This window comes from Rissa tridactyla, chromosome 2, assembly GCF_028500815.1.
Source record: "Rissa tridactyla isolate bRisTri1 chromosome 2, bRisTri1.patW.cur.20221130, whole genome shotgun sequence".
In the NCBI taxonomy this organism is placed as follows: domain Eukaryota; kingdom Metazoa; phylum Chordata; class Aves; order Charadriiformes; family Laridae; genus Rissa; species Rissa tridactyla.
Window position 1 is genome coordinate 34,307,782 of NC_071467.1, and position 22,951 is coordinate 34,330,732.

A 22,951-nucleotide genomic window follows, 5' to 3' on the forward strand; every position below is an offset into this window, starting at 1 on the left:
ATAAGATATGAATTTAGCAGCATTGCCAGGTTAAGGTTTTCCTCACAATGGGATCAACTTTATTTAATCAACTATTTTTAATCATCCTGTTAGCTCATTAGAATTAATTGAGTTTGATTTTATTTCCCCCAGGTTTTTGGTGAGCTTTTAATTCCATTGTGGAAACAACATTCCATTGTGAAAGCAGATACTACCATGAAAATTGACTTTTTCTCAATATTGGTTTTAACATGCTTAGGCCTAAAGCACTGACAACAAAGTGCTTTGAACTACACTAGCAACAAACACTTTTTTTTTTTTAAATAATGACAAATATTTCTATAGTTTGTCATGTACAACTAACACTTTGGCTTGTACAACTGACTTCTTTTTCCCCTTTACATAAAAAAAAACCAACCAAACAAACAACCCCAACGTTACTGACTATCCATGACAACATGATTTTGAAGTATTGTAACTAATTCTATACTTTGAAAATCAGGTTCTAACTTGCCCCAGATAGAGAAGGTTACACCATTGCAAGAGAGACCTGAGATGTTCTAACTACTCAAGAAATCTTGATCAAAGACATCTATAGTAACAATATCTCTAGATCCACAGCACACAAAGTCTACTATCAAATTCTCATTAACTTACTTACCATATTAAGTAGGTTTGGAGGAATATAAATGAAAATTTAACAATATCAATGATCAACACTGGTTAATTTTAGCAATTTACACTTTGTCCTCAGAAAATGTGTGCCAGTTTCCTCATGTAATTTTTGTTTAGTTAAGCTGAGGAAGGGACTATCTAATACACTTCCTGCTGAAGAAGAAGGATAGATCGCTGCATATGGTTAATTATTCATCTGGAAGACCTAGAGCTGAATGGGGAACAATTCTTTACATCCCATTCCAATTTTAATAGTGTTTAAGGTACACAAACCCTGGTATTCTTGGGACTTGCTTTCACAACAGGTGTTGTCTGAGCCATCACGATCTGCAACAACTAAGTTTAGAGCTCTGCATTGAATCAGGTATCTCAGGTCATGTTACAGTCGACAGAAATCTAGTCAATACAGTTGAAGTGGTCGATTTGGTTGCTAAAAGTGCCCTAAAGTAACATAGCAGGACTCCCGACAGACCTCCCGAATAGTCTAAGATTCTTATATATCCTTTGCCTTTTCTGTCAGCCCTGTATAGCAGAGTTGACTGAGGACCTGTAAAAAGGCACCAGATACCTACATGTGGGTAAACTTATCAAGTTCAATTGAGTTCAAATACCAATTCGGCTTCTCAAATGTCAGTGTCTGCTTTATTGTGACCTAAATATTTCAGATATTAAAGAACATCACAGAATTACAGAGTTGTTGAGGTTGGAAGGTGCCTCCTGCAATCTTCTAGTCCAACCCTCCTGCTCAAGCAGGGTGATGTAGAGCAGGTTGCCCAGAATCACATCCAGGTTACTTTTGAATATCTCCACAGATGTAGATTCCACAACCTATTAGGGCGACATGTTCTAGTGTTTTACCACCCCCTCACAGTAGGAAGCTTTTTCTTACATCTAAGTGGAATTTTCTGTATTTTCAGTTGTGGCCATTGACTTTTGTCCTGTCAGTGGGCTCTACTGATAAGAATCTGGCTACCTCTTCTTCATTCCCTCCCTTCAGGTATCTGTATGCATTAATAAGATCCCCCTAAGCTCTCTTTTCTCCAGGCCAATTAGTTCCACTTCTCTCAGCTTCTCCTGTGAAAGAGGCTCCAGTCCCTTAATCATCTTTGTGGCCCTTCACTAGACTCACTCCAGCAAGCCCATATCCTTCTTCTGTTGAAGAGCCCAGAACTGAACACAGCATTTGAGATGTGTCTCACCAGTGCTGAGTAGAGGGGAAGGTTCACCTCCCTTGGTCTGCTGGCATTCTTCTTCAAAATGCAGCCTAGTATGGTGTTCGCCTTCTTTGCTGCAAGGGTACATTGCTGACTTATGGTCAGCTGCTTGTTTCCCAGGACTTCAAGTTTCTTCTCTGCAGCTGGTCTTGTATGAGTGCTTGGCATTATTGTTCTTCAGGCGCAGGACTTTGCATTTCATCTTGTTGAATTTAATGAGATTCCTCTCAGCCCAATTCTTCAGCCTGTCGAGATCCCTCTAAGTGGCAGCATGACCTTTGGTGTATCGACCACTTCTCACAGTTTTGTATCATCTGTAAACTTGCTGAAGGTTCACTCTGTCCCATTGTCCAGGTCATTAATGAAGATGTTAAACAGTATTTGCCCCAGTATCCATCCCTGGGGTACACTACTAGTTATTTGCCTCCAACTGAACTTCATGCCACTTATCATAACCTTCTGGACCCAGCTGTTAAGCCATTTTTCAATCTATGTCACTGTTCCCCTATCTAACCTGTGATTTGTCATCTTGTCTATAAGGTTGTTATCAGAGACAGGGCCAGAGGTTTTACTAAAATCCAGGTAAATGACACCCACTGCTCTCCTGTTGTCCACCAAGTCAATCACCTTATTGTAGAATGCTGGATAAACAAGATTTCCCCTTTGTAAATCCATGATGACTACTCCCAACCACCTTCTTGTCGTTCATGTGTTCGGAAATGCTTTCCAGGATTAGTTGTTCCATCACCTTCCCACGGACTGAGGTGAAGGTGACTAGTCTGTAGTTCCTCAGATCTTTTTTTTTACCCTTCTTGAAGAATATTTCACGCTCAAACACCTGAATTTAGGTGTCTTAATCTGGGTCTGAATTAGACCACAGATGTCAAAAAATGCAGGAAAATCTCACAAAGTACACAGGGAATTAATCTGGTTATATACCCCCAAAACAGTATAACCTCTGTATTTCATTAAATAGGATTTTATTACAAGGCATGGTTTATATTTAGTTGATATTCTTCTGGCATGAAAACTATGAGGCAGAAATTGCTACCATACCCTATTGCCGTATAACATCATATAACCTGTTCCCAAATCCATGTAAAAGCTTGGGAAGTAGAGAAACCCTAATCAGACTAATACACAGTGAAGTCCCTAGGAACTTTTCAATTGCATGTCTTTGGATCACCTGCCTAATAAAGCCTTTCACTCTCTTACATCAGTATTGCCATCCCTAAGATGTAATGATTGCAAAAAATCATGAGAAGATTTATTCGAAGTTTAAATAAAAATAACAGACTCTAGGATCCTTCATTTGGTCTCTCAATTGAATCTTTCTATTACTGCATGTTTATATGTAAAACACATTTTCTCAGTAAACGTAGAAGCAGATTTTTCTTTTTTCCCTGTTTTTTTTAAAAAGTAAAAGGAAAATTACTCATTTGATCTCTTTATTCCAGCATCTGACTTTAACAAACCACAAAACGTCACAGCATTCCCCACAAAATGAACAGAGGAGAAGCAAAGATACACTGGCACCCTTGAGAAATTACATTCCTCCCTGGTATTGGTACAGCTTGGAGATCACATCTTCATGGGATCTGAAGCACGTGATTGGTGCCCTCGGGTTTTATGGTTACTTATGTCTGCAGAGTCTATTATCTGTCAAGTAACATTGCAGTTTAAGCTATTCTGTTTCAATAAAAGTTGCAACCTTGGTCTTTAAACCAATTGTTAGCATGCCGTATGTTCTGCCTGCACCTTCCACGGTGGCAAGCACATTGTGCTGAGTATTTATATGGAGCCTTAGTGTTCTTTTCCGTAGAGCAAACTGTGCAGCTGTTAATGAATTACATGATCTCCTTAAATGAGCTAGGCCAAATTCCCCCCTCAAATGAACATTGCATTTCACTGGTTGAAATCTTTGCAGATTCAATGGGAGCTGAGCCCTGACTTTCTGTCTGAGGGCAGAATGTGACCCACTGCATCCATTAACTGGCCTTAGTCTGTATAGCTCTTTATCAAGTTGGGCGGGGGGGAAGCGAGGGGGAGGGAAGAGACACAGATTAATGGATGGAGAAAGAAAGAGTGAGAAAAAAGGGCTCTCAGAGGTTCCTGATCAGCAGACAGACTGAACGCCAAAACAATTTGAGAAAAGATGCAGAAAAATGCTCCACTGTTTAAAAGGTTAGTAAAGCACTTCTCATTGTCAACACTTTGAAATATAAAGATTATGCTTTTTTATTACTATGATATTAGATATTAAAATTATCTTTCTTCTATTTTAACTCAGGGAAAAATGGCAATGAGGTTAAGGATTTTTTTTTATTCTTTGACAAAATATAAGGTTTTATCTTGATATATTAAATTTGGGTTCCATTTACTCAAAGCAAAATACCAGCATGTGCTGAAGTTATTAAACAATCTTATAGTAAGGATTCAAAATTAAAATTCAAAGATGAGTTTAACTGTTTCATATAAAATAAAAATATCTAAAAGTTTAACATAAGGTTTTGACAAAATATTGGTAGCTTAATAGATCCAGGTTTCTAACAGAAGTGAGTCTGAGTTATATTCAGTACAATCTGGGATAGTTTAGAGCAGTTTCTTGCAAGGAGATTGCCCTAATAAAACATTAAAAGAATAACAGCACGTTTTGTGCACTTTACTTTTCTGAAACACTTAGCACCGTAAAATCTAGAAAGCTGGTTACAATCATGAACCCAGTTTGAAAATCCTGGAGGTGTTCGAGAGGGGCATTCAGATACCTTGCTTTAAACCTCAGATGTGCATTTTATTTGGAGAGCACATTAGCATGCGATAACAAGTCATTTACGAAAGTAAATCTATACATTCACTTTTACATGAGGTTTCTCACCAGCTTTCCTGAAGAAATGTGATAACTAAACAAATTGTGATATATTGGTATGTATTGTTAAAAACTACAAACTTTTTTTGGGTGGGTGGAGCCCTTAAACCAGTAAAGCCTGGATCAATAAAATAACTTGTGTATTCATATGACGACACAGTTAATTATTTCAGAGCCCTGACTTAAGAAATTAGTCCCTGCTCATCCACTGGATGGCCAAAAAGGGGGAGCAAAAAACACAGAGAACCCTCTAGACATTTGAGTTTGTGTCTTAAGCTCCCCAGTCTCAGGATTCATTGTCCTCCAGTCTTTTCCAGAGGCAGGCGCCCAAGACTGCATTTTCTCTGTAAAAGGAAGTGGAACGGGAAGCGCTGAGGCCCGGCTTTGCTTGAACGTCCAACGCTGCACTTGCAGAGCCCTCAGCCAGAGTGGGTGACCCAGCAGCAAGGCCCTCCGTTCCTTGCCAGGAGAAAGGTGAACCTGCAACGGAGATGCAGTGGCCCTACAGAGGTTGCTGGTTGTTAAATCCTACCCAATTTGTTTTGCCATCTTTTCAGAATGAAAGAAAAACCTATAAGTTGCATCTTCCACAGGTGAAGATCTACATTTCAAGCAGTGTAACAGTTCACAGGCAGACAGGACAGTCCCAGTCTGTCTGACAGCCTATCATGAGTTTTCTGTTGCTGAGATGCAGTGCTTTAGGAAGTTCACACCACCAATAGCACTGAGTATCTCCAGGAGCTGTACTCCAGGTATGGATGTTTTCAGTTAGAAAGGGTATTGGAGATGAGATCACAATGAGTTATCACAGATCTTAAAAAGGTTGCTTAGGTCATTAATGCCCTCTTGATAGCTGCACAGAGTTGTTCTCCATAATAGGAGGTGCACAATGTTAAAAAAAAATTAAAAATTGCTTTACCAAATTATTGCAGAATAGAGGTTCAGTTGTTATCCTTGAGAAATAAGAATCATCTACTTGAATAGATATTTCTGACAAAATATTTCACATTTATTTTATATCCTTATTAAGTAGGAAAAAACCCAACATGTATCGTACCGTTATATTTAGAACTTCACCAACATTTGAATTTTAAGGAAATAAAGAATCATTACAACCTTACAACCTACCAAAAATAAAGCAACACCAATTTAATTGTTTCAAATTATTTTGCTCAGGGGATGAAACGAATCATTTTAAAGCGTGTTATATAATGCATGTGTCTCAATGTTTATATTTTCTGGTTTCAAACACAAACATATATTTTCAAAGAAACATTAATGTATTAAAGTATTTTCAATAGAATTACTGCCTTCAGTTTGCTTTCACACAAAATATGAGACTCTTTTCAGGTTAATGGATAAATTTGCTCATCTCTTTCTTTATTATAAGGCAAAGATAAATAAGTCTTTTTCACTCAATCTGCTGAGATAACTTGTGCCCATGCCGAAAGGTGATCTGTTCTAATCAACTTCGTGAAGTCTGATGGAATTACACTGAACATATTTCATACCTGACACAACTACAGAATGATACAGTTCAGGACAAACATTGGTGACCTGAATAATACATGACAGACAGATGACCGGGTGAGAAAAGTAATTTTTCACCTACACCACTTGAGTTTCTTTATTAAAGGCTGAGACATATTTGATGGAAAGAAGGCTGCTTTGCCAGCTAAAAGCTGGTGTGTTTTATTAATAGCTCAGTCAGTATTCCCTTGCCATTTTACTACTTGAAACATTATTTTGACAATAAAATACTACATGCATCTAGTTTGCATGGAAAGTACCATGGAAAATACCACCAACACTATTGAAGAGCAAAATAAAGATTTAAGAAATATAAAGTTGTTAATTATTCAACTGTTAATTCTTAAAAGGTGAACATATTTTAAATTCAGTGTAAAAATTCACATGAAGGAGAAAGGGATTCTGGAAGTAAAACAACCACGTAATCACGAGAGAATATAATAACTATCTGTAAATGGCTAGAAATTATCTTTCCTGTGAGCTTGCAAGTACATACAATACATTTAAGAAGAAACGCGCTTTTCGTAAAAGGCAAGTAAATTCGACCTCAACAATAAGATATTATTTTATGTGACTTAAATATTATTTTGACAAAAAAGGTTAAGTGTAAGACAAACACTAATGTCTTAGAAGTTGGCCCATGAAAAGGTGGACTGCCTCAAATATTTCTGTGTCTGAAACCATACCAAGTTTTAGTCTTGGCTGTATTTATCCTTTGCAGACAGCAGCCAGGACAAATAGTTTTCCACAAATTCATAGTGTGCGACAACAGTGATTTCAAAGGGGAGAGAGAGAGCACATGCTCATATTGTACTAATGATCAATTTAATAAGTGGGGCCCTTCCACCCGTCACTGCTATCATGAACTCTCAACAATCTCTTTTCTATACTGAAGGAAACTTAAAACTTGAACTCAAATCTCAGAAAATTCTTGTGATACTGTTCTACTTGCTGTAATAGAAAAACACACCAGATATTTTTAAACTACATTTCTTCAGTTATTGCTTTTATGGTAGCTTTTTGAAGCTAATTGAATGCACATGTCATACTGAAAATAGTCTAAAAGCTGCTATAAGTTTAAATGTGAATGCAAAACCGATCATGGACCTAGCGAGTAAATATCACTATGTAGTCACAACTATTTCATTTGAAAGAATAAGAACTTGTTCCTTGTTACAGGCAAATACACAAAAAGTTAACCTGAGAGAAATAAAACTATTTTAAAGTATGCAGCGTGTGATATTGGACAGGTTTTGCTAACATGAGGAGCATTACGTATTTATGCAACATTTTGCTTAATCAAATTCACAATAAATTACACCCAACTGTAATCAGAAGTTGTCCTAGATCTGCAAATGTCTTTAAAATCCTCTGCTTTTCTATATAAAAATATATAACAGAAACACCATTTTTCATTCAGGAAGATTAGCTTTTTAGGCTTTATTAAGTCTTGTCTTTTCAGGCAGAAGTAGAACAGCCACAAAGAAATGTCTTCACCACTATCTCTGACGAAGCCCACAGGCCTTCCTAATTTGTATCAGCTTAGCTGAAAAAGGGGTCTTATTAAGTATGATATTCTACACTTCTCAACAGGGAATTACCTGACAAAAGTTGCACAGATATACTTTCCCAGATTAAGTGTTTCAACAGCTGTTTGTGATATTATTTAATAAGCCCAAAAGACCAAGATCAATAATGTTGTGCAAAGATACCTTCAAGATAATATTCAGAAAAATACTTTAGATCACAAACTCTAGTTGGGAGGAGATGGACTGCAATGCCCAAAGGCTGAGAGAGTTCTCCACACCAATTACAGCTACTGGGAAACCAGTGACAATACCTCTGGTAGGGGTTTTCAGGCTAATCACAGAATCACAGAATGGCAGGGGTTGGAAGGGACCTTTGGAGATCACCTAGTCCAACCCCCCTGTCAAAGCAGGTTCATCTAGAGCAAGCTGGACAGGAATGCATCCAGGCGGGTTTTGAATGTTTCCAGAGAAGAGACTCCACCACCTCTCTGGGCAGCCTGTTCCAGTGCTCTGCCACCCTCAAAGTGAAGAAGTTTTTCCTCATGTCAAGATGGAATTTCCTGTGTTCTAGTTTGTGCCCGTTGCCCCTTGTCCTGTCACTGGGCACCACTGAAAGAGTCTGGCCCCATCCTCTTGATACCTACCCTTTAGATATTCATAAGCATTGATTAGATCATAATGCACCCTCACAGTGTAAAACTTGAAAACTTGAGCCTAAATCTCCAGCATCCCATCATTAATCCTCAACACCGAACATGACACCACATACATGCCCACATGCACTTATAAATCAGAGGAGGAGACTACTGGAAACCTTTTTTCATCACAATGACACAAGCAAGTTAAAACTTTAAATTCTTTCAAAAAAAGAATTCATCAGTTTCTGTATGTGATCCAGTCACAGCTTTAGGTGAACAGGGTGAGGAGCAATTTTAAGAGTTTTGTAGCTTTGACAGTTCTTCCCATGGCAGTCCTGTCATTATGGATCATTGTTTTTCTGAACTGAACAGAGACCCTTTGTCTTATAGAAGTTTCTAACACAAGAATATTTTATTTGAGATTAGACCTACTTGCTTCTCATCAAAATACAGATTTCTTCTCAATTTGAACACTTTTTGCCAGAATGGTACATTTAATTTATGACTTTCCATAACAACAAACCTAAGGTTCATTAGTAAAGCTTTAGAGAGTGTAATACATCTGCCAGAGGTTGTTGGCAACAGCAGTGACTAAGCTGAAATGTCTGAGTTCCTCCAGGAATCAAAGAAAGGCTTCAAGCCTTTATGTCCAAAATGGGTGAAAAAAGCACGAAGCTTTCCTAGTGATCTTTGAAAGTCAAATGCTTTCCTCCTGTAAACACTGAATTTCTTTATGTATATAGCACAAATATCCAACTTCCTATGAAGTAGACAAGTTATATCAACACTACAGCCAGTAGCTGGGTAGTAAATGAACATTATGTTAAAAATTGCTGGAGAGCAGTTTGAGGACCAAGCAGAAAGGACCTTCAGATCAAACCAGGCCCAGGGGTGTCCTGTGGATAGTTCTGGCATAAAAGATATGAAAGCATAGCTAAAATAATAAAATATATACATTTACAAATTTAATAACATGCACCCGTCTTTTCTATTTTCAATAGTAGTCATTTGCCTTAGTGTTCTTACTGGATAGTGTAAATACCCATTGGGTATGTGGGCATCTTCTTCCTTCTGGTGTTTTCACTTTGGCATATGCTGCTCACTGTTTAGTAGTTGCAAAAATACCTGAAATCAGGAAGTCACAATAAAGGCTCTTTCCAACTTGCATTAAGCGTGTCGCTATGCTATTCTGAACATAATCCTTAACCTGGAAATCATTCTCTGTGTTACAAACATGAGCTGTAAATCTATTCCTATGCTATCATATTCCCATCATGTAATACCAATATTCCCAGCATATTAGCATGCAGGATATAGTCCCCAGCTGCCATATAAGGAACACAGTCCCTACTGCCTCTTTACATAATGGGTTTCAGCTCAACACCTATAGAGGTTTCCAGTTTTTGCTTATGACAAATCTTAATTTATGTTCTTGCAGATTCTTTTGACTTTGTATCAGAAACAAGATTAATATTCTATTACTCCTATATAAAAACTTTCAGATTATTGTAATTAAAACTCTCTATCTGGAGATTGGAAAGAAATGAAATAAATGTGCAAAGAACATTTCTGTCCTTTTCTCTGTTAATCAGCAAGTTGTAACAGCTGCAGCCTGTTACCACACAGTTACAGGTTTAAGGATTTGCCTTCACCAAGTGCTGGGATCTTCAGAGTATTACACTTCACAAGTAGGCTGAACTGACTCCAGTCTAGAACAGTGGCTGAACCTCATTTCTCAAGATACTTTGGTGGGTTTTTTGCTCATATGATATAGCTCAAAGCTGTTAAATAGCAGCAACAAAGAGCTTCATCATAAACTTTAACTTCATGATAGGACAAAACTTATTTACTAGGCTGCTGTTTCTTTTTTTTTTATTATTTTCAGCTTTTGTTTTACTCCTTTTCAGCTCTAGATTTGGTTTTGACTGAACTTTACTATCATGCAGTGCCAAGAAACTCATTGTGCTATGTACCAGAACCATAAAAAGGAAGGAACTGTACTGTAGATTCTTTAGCCACACCTGTGGACATTTTACCCAGTAGCCATTTACATATACAATCACCGGGCACTTGTCTAACAAAAAAGGGATCCAGACTAAGCTGTGAACTATAAAATTGGCTTTTAAGTCTATCTTCATCAGTTCAGTGGAGGAAAATCAAACAGCTCTACTCTTCCTTTATAAAAGATTAAAATGCTTAAAGGCCTTCAATATTCAATCAATAGATACAATCTAACATGCAAAGCAAGAAAAATAGTAAGACTAGATGCTCAAGGAGTACCAAGTACATTATGCAAACTGTTCATCAAAACACTTGCCAAAGAAAATCACAATCTTTTCCAACAAAATTTGTAATTCTTTCTCCTAGAATTTGAAGAATGACATTTTCTTTGCTGTTACAGCCTTTGGTCTTTCTAGCTGCCCTCAATCTATACTAAGCAAGCAAATAAAATTAAAATTACAAAAAGTAAATGAATAAAGTAAATTTTCCATTTCCATTTCTCCTAGAGGGATTCATGTTACATATATTTGATGTTTCTTCTCTTCTTAGGAATTAGCTTTCTCTTCCTGATTTCTTCCTCCCAAGAGTAACGTTCAGATTACTGCATGCCCACATTTGAGAAGGGAAATATAACCCATGGTATAAATTTCTACAGACAGACAAGTTATCCCCATAGCACGTCATGCCATACAAACTCTCTTTTCTCTTTTCATACCACTTTTGATAAACATAATTTTAATTCTATTAATTTTGCCATTTATGTTTTCTGTAAGAACTATCTTCTGAGACAGGATATAGAAATAACTGCTACTACAGAGGGTTACAGACTAAAAGAAGGAAAAGGAGGAAGAGCCTTGCTTAGAACAAAGAGATTAGGCTTTTAATCATGCGTAACTGCTGAGCTAAGGGGATAGAATTTCTAAAATTTAAATCTCACAGATTATGAGCAGAAGACAATAGAAAAAGCTCTGATTTTTTTTTTTTTAAAAACTGCTTTATTTAGCTATTTTATTTAAATAGTTAAATTTGCAGTGGTGTACATTTGGGGCCAAATTATGCTCTGTGATGCATTCCTGTAGGCTTCTACAGAAATCAGTAAAACAAACTAATAGGCAAACATATAGCAGAAACTGGAATCTATTACCTCTTTAACATTCTTCTCTCCTTGTGACAATTAACTATATATAATTTTCAAGAACATAAAGACAATTTTTGCATTTGAATGTCAAAAAAATCCCTGCAGAAAGACAATGTATATTTGTATTCATCCCAAATTTTATAGGGTAGCACAAAAGGGGCACATAAAATCCTCACTTAACAAGACTTCACACTGAAAGAAGGTTAAGCAGACTGCCTACCAAAGGTGCACAGCTCATGCAATTCTTTCTGTAAACTGGTCTGCTTCCATTTTAGAATATGAATTTTTTCTTTCTTTTTTTTTTTTGTTGGTTTTTTTTCTTTCCCTAAAATCTTTTACTCCTCTGATAATTAGAAGTCTATGCTTAATTTCCCTGTTCAAATTATTCGTGATTGGAACTAACATAAATCCAGAAGTGATACTGACATCAGTGGAGGAGGTTTCACAGCACACCTTAAGCCCTCTCTCTGTTGACTAACACAAATATGCCATTCAGCTTTAGGGCTTTAGGGCATCATGATAGCAGGGTGCATGTATATGTTGAATTCTCTGAAGACTGCTCCCTTACTGAAACCACATTTCTTTCTTTTTTATTATTTTGTAAAAATTAGTTTTCCTTTACTGAAAATACAGCACCTGACATATTTATATGCGTTTTTCACAATTTGGAAGGTTGCTGTCATCTGGTCTTCAATTTCCACATCCAGTCTTTCTCTCTCACACTGTCATTTCTTAGTAACTCAGTTTATAATTTTGCTTTCTTCCTTATGTGCATGATTTTGTACTTAGTACTTAATAAATTAATCCTGCTTCTACTGCTTGCAGTGCTAGTATCATGCAGTTCTTCATGATATTCTGCACCTTTTCATTGGCATGGCCAACCAACATTCAGTAACCCACAAATTTCCTTAGCACACTATTTTTTGAAGGCATATAATAAAATAGTTACTAAAATCTGACAAGCCCCTGAAAAACCCAAGTAATTGCTTCACTGCACCCTTCTAGCAGCCTCTTCAATGTTGTTTCCCTTTAAACTGTCTCTTTAGTCTTAAACTATTTTTGCCTTAATTCCCATATCTTATCTGAATTTATAACTTTCCTTGAAGCAGTATTTCAGATGTTTTGCTAAAAACAGTTGGATATACTTATTTTGTCTAAAGAACATTTTGTTTTTCAAAAAAACAGATTAGTTAGGCATGACCCACCTTTGATAAATCTACGCTCCATTTTATTGCATTTTTTCATATCTTGAACTATTTTTTCTTTCAAGACTTCTTTAAAATCTTCCATATTACTGAAGGCAAACTAGGAGGTGTTGTAGTTACTTCTTTTCTTCAGCTGTAGACATACAGCTTTCGTCACTTTTCAACTTTCTATCCTTACTACAAGCCACCTTCAGTATTCTCTAGCCAACTGACAAGTACTTTCACCAACATTTCTGGGGTTTTATTCTCTTTCAGTCCATTTTCTTCATCTTTTAACTTTTACTATTTTTGAGAATAGTGATATCTTCTTTTTGTCTTTTCTACGACACTTTCAACCCTCCTGTAAAATTTAATCAATCTGTCCTCAAGGCTTCCAGTTCCTCTTTCTTCTTGCAGGAAGGTTTCAGCAGCAGAGCTCTTTCTTTCAGGCAGGATACATGCCTCATAATCGTGCTTTCCCCCAGTGGTTTCATCTTCACATAACACTTTGACATATTAACAGTAATGTTCTACAACGCTTTATACTAACCTCTCTTTCAATCCCCTCAAATCAAAACCTAGTCCTTCTGGAGATCTCACTGTAAAAGAATAACCTACTCATAGTCAAAACGTAGCTCTTAACTGTATTTCCACTCTTTGTTAGCGACAGTACCACACCAACAACTTTCCCTTAAGCCAGATCTATATAGAGGGGAAGCCTTATCAGGTCTAATCTCTTTGCTGTAACCAGGAATGTCTTTCTCAATGCCTTTGTCTTATCTGCCAGGGAGCACAGGAAAGATTGCACGATGGACTGATCAGCCAGTGAGGGTCTTTCCGCATCCTTCCCCACAGTTTTTACCCATATGTCATGGAAAGTGGATTCCTTTGTAGGCTCTACTATTCAGTGAGATTCTCATGACATTGCCTGGAAAATGCTGTATGATCCCAACCAAGTTCCAGGAAAACTATATAATTTTTATTTGCACAAATAGTGGAAGACATTTGAGTTTTTCTATCTTCCTATCCTCTTGCATTTTATGTAATATATTCTACTGTAATCTGGTAGAGAGCTACGTGATTGTGTGCAAGTCCAGTGTTTAATACAAAAGGACTGATTTAAACTATGCATTTAAAGTGATGCATAAATAAAGTAATGTAAACATCATGTTATGACAAAGGAAGTCTGTATCCACAGAAAAAAATGTGGATTTATTCATATGAAGTGTACACTTCAGAGACACTCTTCTGAGCAACTTGGCTTTTAGGAAACAGGAGTAAACATGGGATTTGTAATATGATGATATAAAAGAAAAGGAAGGAAATCAATACATTGCTGAAGATGGCTGCTTTTCTAAAAATTTGCTCTAAAAATAATTTTATTTCTGATCAGATTTTCCTAAAATTATTCTCGAATATTTTACCACTGGAGTACCTTAAGGGCAATTATATGCATGCTACAGTGAGTTTTTAAATATTTTTTTTTCCCATCCACAGGATGGACAATGACAGCATCCATTCCACATATGAGCTGGAAATGTTTCTGTTTGGGGAAATATTTGCTTAATTTTATGAGCTGTAGCTACATTGTTAATTCAGATCTAGTTCTTAAGTTTCCAGGATAAGTGGTCACCTCAGGCTAATACTCTATGCTGTAGGTCTAGTAAATGAATAAATACAGCTTTCCACTATACTATACCTGCCAGCTCTCAACTTTTTCATCTGATACATAGTTTTACAGGAGTATTTCTAGTCACAGCATAAAGTCTTATATTTATCTCAACTTGTATTCATCACCTCCTCTCTTTCTGTCTGTTGATTTTCATGCGGTTCCTGGATATCCCATTTTAAAACCCAGCACACCCAGAAAGAATGCAGACTTTTTAGCTTAAAGGGAGAAAAGTTCTAATTAAGAGGTGTAAATCCTTCTGTTCCACATAGTTTTGAAAAGGGGTTAGAGCCAATACTCACAATTTTCCGAGAAGAACAATCTCTCTAGCTACTGTGTGTACTACATAAGGGAGTAGAGCCAGTTTTAGCCGCTTATGAAACTCAATGTATTTGCAGAGGGGCCAAATACAACAATCAACTGTATGAACTACAGAAACCTTCAGCAATCCAGTGGTGAAACAGCTGGGTTTGAGCCATTTTTCCATTTAAATGTAATGAGAAGTAGTGGGACTTTTACTCTTTGCACTCTGAGCTTGCAGAAGTAGTTGCCTGTGTGTATTTTCTTTATTAACTTAAAAAAAATAAAAACACAAAACACAACAAAAAACCTATCAGTAATTTAGTAGTTACTTATGGCGATGGGAAGTTCTTTCATGTAAATAATAATAATAATAATAATAATAATGATGTAATAATAAATTATCCTGGCTATGTCATTCATACAATTCCTACCTCTCTTTAGCTAGATTCCTATGGAAAGATGGCAACTTATCTTTATCTTATGATGTGAGGGAAAAAGTAACACCCCACTGACTCTTTGGTTAGGCCCCAGTGTTTAAGAATGATTCACCGCGATGTATTCATATATTTAACGTAGCTAAAGTCAGTGAAAGTATTGTAACTAAACTCTGAAAACAAAAGTGGGAAAAAAACCAGAAAACCAATGAAAGTATTTCTTCTTTGATGCCAAGCATTCTTCCAAAATCTCCAAGGAATAACCTTCTTAATTTTTTTCATGAAATTTAATTTATGCTGACATGACACGTCTTTCTTTGGCTCTAGAGAAACCAAAACTGCTAATTAAAAGTTTTTTCTCTTCCCCCAAATTCAGCAAAGCTGAACTGGCAGTATAAAGATTTCAAAGGGAATATACAGTGAAAGTAACAGAAAGAATATTAGGTAGTGTTCTCCCAAAATTAAAAAATTAAACATCAACCAACACAAAAAAAGTCTCATGAAATGACAGAAGCAACATGGGAACTGCTGGAGTGGCACGATGCAAGCTTTTGGAGATTGTCACATGTTAAGCAATCCCCATTGGCTTGTATTTTTTACATTCGCTTTGCAACAAAATTCCTGATATTCAATTTTAAGAATAATGATGTTCAAAAGTTATGTCAAATCAGAGGGAGAGAGAGCAACTACAGATTTAATCAAAAACAACCCTCAAGATTGTTTGGCATTTGAAAGCATATGCCAAACAGTTAGACTGGCTAAACTTGGATCAACCCATTCTCATAATTTATTTCATATTTTTTTTTATTGTTTGGAGAGTAAAACACAAGAGATTTAATGCAACCACACCAGTCAGACTTACTGACTTTATAGAGCCCTCATAATTCATTCTAGCTGTGAGGTTGACCAGATCTCATAATATGCTTTACTTGAGATATATTCCATCAAAGTCAACATAGTCACAGAACCAAATTCAAGATCTAGAGTGCTTTCACATATTTTCTATTTTGAGGGAGGGACTCCGGAAAGCACACAGACAACCAATATTCTTAGTAATGCCACATCTCCATGATTTCAGATAGGCTGATCCAGTTTCTAGCAAACATAGCCTCACTGAAACAACAGAGGAAAAACAACTACATGGAATTATACATTTTGCCCCATTTTTTACTTACTCATGCTAACCTATGGATTCAAATAAGTCACCTCAGCCCTATCTTAAATATCAGACACCAAGAGGTGGAGCAGGAGGAGGGGCTGAGGGGCAACATTTGCAGCCAACTGCACTGAAACCAACAATCCCTCCCCCTCTCTCCTCTCTTCTCTTTCCTCCGCCACAACATGGTTTAACAACATACCAATAAGATGAAAGGTCTTTTGCCCTCAGACTTCAAGATTTACCTCTGTCCATCCCATGTAGCATTCAGCAATGCAATGCAATGCAATGCAATACCCTACACGGGCCTTTACTGAGACCTCTTTACCAATAAACGATGATCTGCAATGCTTTCCATTTTAAGGCTTCATGACTGTACTAACTCATCCAGCCTTATACCCTCTTTGTAGGTGGGTCCAAATGCTGCAAACAAAGTGCATTAGTAAATGGATAAGTATATTGTTTGTATAAGGACTAGACCTCTACTGATTTTCAGTTTTCCTCTTAATTCTTTTTCTCTGGGTAGATAAGAAGTCTCAGTAACACTGGGACCATAGATAGCATACATGAGTAATTATTAAAGAGCTACTGTTCAATCCAGTATTTTTTGTTTAGGAAAACACAAGAACTAATATTAAGAAAGAAAAATATTTTAATCAGTCTGATATTTTCCCTGAAATTAAATAATAAATAGGAAGTAAGGGTTCCAAAGGATCTCAATAAATGATAGCTTCTCTTTAGGCGTCAAAAAGAGCCTGAATTTTTGAAAGAATGCCACTTCTGATGAGCAAACCAAATGAAACAACCAGATGTCTGTGAGGAGTTAACACCTCCACTGAAATCTCCCAATGAGAATGAAATAGAACACAAACAAAGGAGTAAGAACCGGGAAGAATAGCTCCAAATGTCCAAAAAGATGAGACTCTTTTTAATTTTTTTTTAAATTGTTTGGGTCTCCAACAAGATCAATAAGGAAGGGAACTGGAAAGGGATGCAGACCACAAATAGACTTCATCGATGCAGTGGTGGCTTAGGCGAACTGTAGTCAGAATTTAAAAACCATAAGGAAAACTGTAGAATTGCAGTGTGACAACTGCTGCCAATGCTGGCCACTTTCAGTAGCCAGTTCAAGCTATGTTAATGACAAATAAAGCATGACCATTTATGATCCTGATAGAGGAAAAACTAGGATGAGTTATACTCATGCCCTTGCACATAAGGGTCAGACTGGAAATGATTTGGTGTAGGTGATTGTCTCTTCCAAAAGTAGTAGGTTTCTAACTAAATCCTAATAATGCAAACATAAAGGCTGTTAATGTACTTATTAGCCATCACAAAATGCATTTCACATTGGATGGTTACAATACATTATATCAGCAGCAATCACACCTCTGTAATAACAGTAGCAGTCCATTTAAGGAGAGCAAGTATACCTCTTCTTCCAACCCATTATGTGAACGTGATAAATGATGATGGCACTGGGCTCATATGGGAGGGAAGTGGAGCTGGAAGGTGAAAGAACTGCCTTTGTAAAAAATAAATGGAGTAGCACTTGTATAGGTATATCTGGGTATATTCAGGTATAAACATTTAAAAAATCACCGCAACGAAAAGTTGCCTCCAAAACCGGTCAAAGGCAGTTTAAATACAAAGGAGGAAAAAAATCCTCAGACAAAACTACGCGACTTCAGAATTAAAAGAAAAAAGAGGGAACAATTATGCTTCAAAAAGTGAGGAAATATTAAATGAAACGTTTCAGTGGGGAGTAGCTCCCAGTGCTAGAACCAACCACTTCACAAGGATCAGTTGGCCACAGACTTTAAGCCTGAGCTTGGGCTCACTAATCAGTGGGTGATATTTGAACACAAATGTGCGTAAGGCTGAGACCCAGACCTTGTGCCTCAAAACTAGTCAGGGATTATGCTGTTAATTATGCAAAAAATTAAGACAGTACTATCCACCATTTTATAGCTAACCACGGTAAAGCATGCTGGGTAGTTGCAATAACAACACATTTCTGGCAGAAGCAGTGGAAAAGAAGCATAAGGTTATTTGATTTAATAAGTATTAACCACGGGGTTTTTTCTTTCTATTCAGAAGATGCTATAATAAGGCTGTGCATAAAAGATAATGCAGGAAAGATGGAAAAAAATAGAGTCTTTTTGAACAGAGTATTTTAATGATTGTTTACAAACTGAAATACATGTTGGACTCCCTGGAGTTTGGTGGAGCTTAATGAACATAAGTGCAATTTAAAATGTTTATAAAATAAAACTTCCTTTTCATATTATTCAGGTTACAGGCTGGATGTTAATTTTTTTTTTTTTTACATAGGGGTATTGGTGGGAATAATTAAAAAAAAATAAAGCTGTAAGGGTATTTCTTCCTAAGGAACCTATAGCAAAGCATGGTCTTTCCTTAATACTGAAAAGAGTGTCAAGGAAAAGATCCAGCTGCCACACAGCCTGGAATGTCACAACCCCATTGGAGAAGAGAGTATCAGGAGGAAGAAATGTTCTTCTCCATAGTTAGGCGCTCTAACTGTCAGCAAGCCAAGCCATGGTGTCAGGTTGTTCCTGACAGAGCACTTAATCTCCCAGCCTGCCTCTTGCAATCCAGACAGCAGGTACAGGGTCCCCAGGAACACATCCCGCAGATGGTCAGGACCTATGGCTGCAATTATTTACACAGGTAAGGAGGACCATCAGAACACAGAGGCTCCTCTTCATCTGTCACTAAAGAAGCTGAGCTCTTGAAGTTGGCACCTCTGAAAAGTTCACATGGTTCTGGAGGTTCATAGGGATCACAAACTTCTCAGGCGAGACAACAATGTATATTCTACTGACAACAAAGTGCTGAGGAGCACGATTGAAACGTTACAAGAGGTGGAAGTGGCAAAATAAACAACACTGCCACACAAAGACAGATGTGGAGTAGCCAAGTTGGATTCTTTATATTCCTCAATATTCCTCAACACTGTAATGGCGTTCTGTATTAGGGCTCATATCATACTTAGAAAACTGATCATACTTAGGATCATACTTAGAAAACTGATTTACCTTTCCCCCCTCCCTTACTTATTTGTGCTTTTATCATCAGGAAAAAGGTTTGCTGTTTTAAAGATAATTTATGTTTACAAACGCGATACTGTGGTAGTGTAGGTGTTTCTTCATACAGCAGATTTCATCCCTTGAGACGGCTGTTCCACCTAATCCTTGCGATATTCGGGTATCAAAGTCATAAACAGTAGTCCATCCTCTCATATGCCTCTGCACATAAGCCAAATTCTTAGCTATTCTTAGCTTAACAATCAGGGTTTTTAGCAGCAACAGGTACTGTCCTGTACATGAGGACTGAAATTACTTGGAAAACAAAGCCAGGAGGGAGGACAATGTTCTTCTTTTCTGATTTTCATATCAGAAACCACCATATATCAGGGCATATCATGTGCTTTGGGATATGCACTGTCAGGCAGGACCTTTTCCAGGAAAACTCATGGCACTGATTAAACCTAAGGCCTGAATGATTTGGCAGCGCTTCTTGAGCTGACTTCGCACTGCTGCTATGGGCTTTGTCTCAGAAGGAGCTCCTATTTCACTCTTCGCCATTCGTTTTGCTGCAGCACCCATCTGTCAAACGTCCACTGCTGTTCACTGCAGAGCACATCTTCACCACCCAGAATTTGTAAGACGAAATGGCTTTGAAATTTGGGTAAGCTTGAATTAATTTTATTATCAGCATTACATTTCCTGGAAATATTTATCTACAATGATGTGAATGAGCAGCTCTTTACAGTCTATTTTTCTTCAGATTATGTATTTCAAATTCATGTTGTGGAAACCCAAATCGTATGTTATAAATCTAAAGCAAAAAAAAAAAAGAAAACTATTTTTTTCTCTTAGAAATAATTTATATATTATTCCCATAATACAGGATTTAACAAGCTGTAACAAAAAACCTAAGAGACTGCATGCATGTACTGGTTCTTATGCAAAATAAAATAATTTGTAGACAGAGATTCAGAATAAACTAATATAAAAGAAATCCTTCCTAACCGCTTCGGCAAGTTTTACCACTAGGTTTCACTTTAAACCTAAACCAGAAACATATAGACATATGCCCACACAAAGGTATTATCGTCAACAATAATAATAAAAACAATATTATCTGAGACCTAAAAATTGTTGAAGGCAAAATAGCTCAAATGATTCTTAATGCCTTTCAGGCACATCTGAATCAAATAAGGTAATTATTCTTTAAAATGCTTACACAAAGTCTGATTTGCATGCTAGTAATTGCTATGCCTTGTGGCATCTAGCAATTGACACAGCAATGATTTTAATTATTGTAATTTCATCAGTATAAATACTTCAAAGTTATGCAAATAGTACCTCATAATCCACATAGACAGTTCAGAGTATTTGATTTACTAGTCTTGTAAGTCTCTTTGTCTATGCAGTTTACTCTCAGATGTGACTGTGCATTGCAATTGAAGCCTTTCACTCACATCAAAGCTCTAAATCATAACAAGATGAGCTAATTTTACAAAGACTGACACTTCAAACATTAACTTGCAAATACAATTATAAGATGAAATATATAAAGGACTTTACTAGGATATCATCTGGCATGGATACCTGCAGCTAATCATATCTAATGTTTTCTATGACAGTGGTAAGCAATGATACTGCAAGGCCAAATGCCTTGGTGTGAACAATTACAAACGGCCACTCTTGCTTCTGAACAGCTCTGTAAAAATACTTCATCCTGTTCTACCATTTAAATGTTGCATATTTTAAGTATTTTTTTTTTAAAAGCACTAGTAGTTTTTTTAATGATGTTGGGAAAACGTTGTTCTCACTACTGTTTCTGATATGGAAAAATAAAAAAAAAATTGCATCTCAGATGATATTTTAGCTCAATAATAGCACAAAAGTATATCAGAGTGAATGCATCTAGAATTAATATTTATGACAATTAAGGGTGGAAATCATCTAGTTGTCTTTTATTTACAGAAATCCCCAAACCCATGTTTTAGGCCAGATGTTCAGATGCTTTAAATCACAACTTTCAATAAATCTTAGACAATTAAACACAGCTCTGTTCCTTTAGATACCAAGTTTTGCATCAAACTCACAACCAAAAAGTTGTATATCCATATCACTAAATGTAAAAATCATGGTTGATCAACAATATTTTCCAAGCTGGCACTAATACTTGGTTTACAGAAGAGCTTCAGTATAACGCTAGTTATCCCCAGTTCAAGACCCACATGTGCTGAATGAGAAAAGAATCAGACCTATTGTACTTTTTTTAAAAAAAAAATTTGGTTTAGTTTACAGACTAACCTGAAGAGTAGGGGTAAACAAAATTGGAATAAGATCACCTACAAAGAAAATACTTCAGAGGTGCTCTGCATGCACAGGTATCTTGGAGGGAGTTTGATGCCTGACCTGACAAGCAATCTGCAAAGACAGAATGTGGTAATGTCCAGAGGTAGTCCATTAAAGAAGGATATAGTGGGGTTTTTTTTGAACTAGAAATGACATTAGAATCAGAGAGAAATTTTCCATAACAGAAAACTCCAAAGCATCATGACTTCTTAATAAAAACTGCCATTGAATTCTTTTGTTTCTTATTATTGCATAATATTTATCATTTAATCTTGTCAAGAAGAAGGTAAACATAGAAGGGGAGAGAGAGAGATAGTAAGAACTCTTAAAATCAAGGAACAGTCTTTATATAATTAAATTGAATTTGGAAAAATAAAGGGTCTGAGGTAAAATATGAGAAAAACCTATAAAATCATGAACTGTTTGGAGAAAGCATATAGGGAGCAATTAACTCTCATACTAAAAGAATGAGAAAACAGCTGATGAAAACTAGGAGAAATTAGATTTAAAGCAAAAAAAATTAAATACTTTTTAATGCAATGTGTCATTAAAAGGCAGAAATCACTACCTCAATATTTTGAAGGCAGAGGTAATAAATGAGCTAAAAAAGTACTAATTCATGGAAAAGGGGTCTGTCCAGAACGATAAACACTCTGGACAGGATGCAAAGACTGACCCAGGAGGTCCCTAGGGGACTAACTGCTGGAAGCTGGAAAGATATCACTCCATACTCACCATTTCTCTTTTACTTGTGAAGTATTTGCTACTGACCACTGTTACAGACAGAAAACTAGCACAGAACTGTTCTGAGGTTTCTATGAAAGTCTGACTGTAATATTTTGCACATTAGCAAGCATGTAAAATCACAAACTGTAAAAATTAGCATGAAAACAATGTAGTATAGTATGAATATACAGTCTGTGGAATACATATCTACCTGTTTACACATTTAAATATAACTTGGGCTCTCAGATATTGCTCTAGCAGAATCGAGAGGAAGCCGACATAGGAAAAAAACAAGATGTCAACATCAAGCATTTCAGCCAAGTTGTAGCCTACATGGGTAAAGGATGACTTGCAAATCCACCTCATGTGAGAAAAGGGAAGGAATCACTTGAAAGGAAACACAGAAAATCAGACAGCAGCATGAACAGCTAAATAAATTCCACATAACAAACAATGAAACACTGAATGATAACAATGTTGGATCACACTACATAAGAGCACCGTGATGGAAGTGAC